Source organism: Octopus bimaculoides, chromosome 1, assembly GCF_001194135.2.
Source record: "Octopus bimaculoides isolate UCB-OBI-ISO-001 chromosome 1, ASM119413v2, whole genome shotgun sequence".
NCBI lineage: Eukaryota > Metazoa > Mollusca > Cephalopoda > Octopoda > Octopodidae > Octopus > Octopus bimaculoides.
In genome coordinates, this window is record NC_068981.1 from 101,218,626 (window position 1) to 101,219,664 (window position 1,039).

A 1,039-nucleotide genomic window follows, 5' to 3' on the forward strand; every position below is an offset into this window, starting at 1 on the left:
ATATATATATATATATATATATATATATATATATATATATAAACATGTTATATATATATATATATATGTATATATGTTTGTATACATGTATATGTGTATGTGCGCGTGCGCGAGTGTAAATCTATGTAGTAGACACACAAATATGAGAAAGTTAATTATTTCTCTAAAGGGAGAAAAAAAATGATGAACACCCTTTAATTGATTTTCGACCCTTACCGGATCCTCGTCAGAGGTGTTACCATCACTTGACCAATCTCAGAGAAACAAGTTGCCAATCTGTTAAACAGCTTCAGAAAACTGGAGTTACTACTATATGTATATGTTGTACAGACGTGTGAGCGTGTGTGTGTGTGTGTGTGTAATAGATACAGGAAATACAGAGTTCTTCAGGATTTCACTTCGCAACTAGAATCCTAATTTGATCAACTTGCGTGACATTTTGGCCGTATGACGTTTTCATAAAACGGGTAGACCTAACACAACTGAAAGAATTTAGGTTTACATTCAATGTGTTGGATAGCGTTGGATGGACTAAAACGTAAGTTAAACACCAACATTATCGCATATGTGTCACCTTGATTCTACATGTGAATTGATTACATTAAGGGTACACGTATTTGTGGAATAAACAGCCGCAATTTAATTATTATCCAGTGGATTGAACATATAACTGAACGCTCATTCCTCGAAATCGACGGAAGAGTTCATCAAACATTTATACATACATGCATACATACATACATACATACGTACATACATACATACATGCGCTCATACACAAACACGCACGTATATATATTATGTATATATATATATATACATGTATCTACAATCATATATATTATATATACACACACACACACGCACACACGCGCATGCACATGCGCTCGCACACGCACACATATATACAAGGTGGTGCAAAAGTAGGTATACAGTTATGAAAAGAGAAAACTTGTACACTACTCATTTATTTTTAACAAAATAATTAAAAGTTACGATAAATGTATTATTATGATTAATGACACTTAAAATATCAATA

General features: G+C 32.5%; 1 protein-coding gene across 1 annotated transcript in view; it reads left to right on the forward strand.

Annotated features, from left to right (window-relative positions):
- The window catches only part of LOC106874361 (zinc finger protein 391), a 48,736-nt gene that overhangs the window by 29,539 nt on the left and 18,158 nt on the right, over window positions 1-1,039 (forward strand). The gene's annotated exons all lie outside the window — the stretch shown is intronic.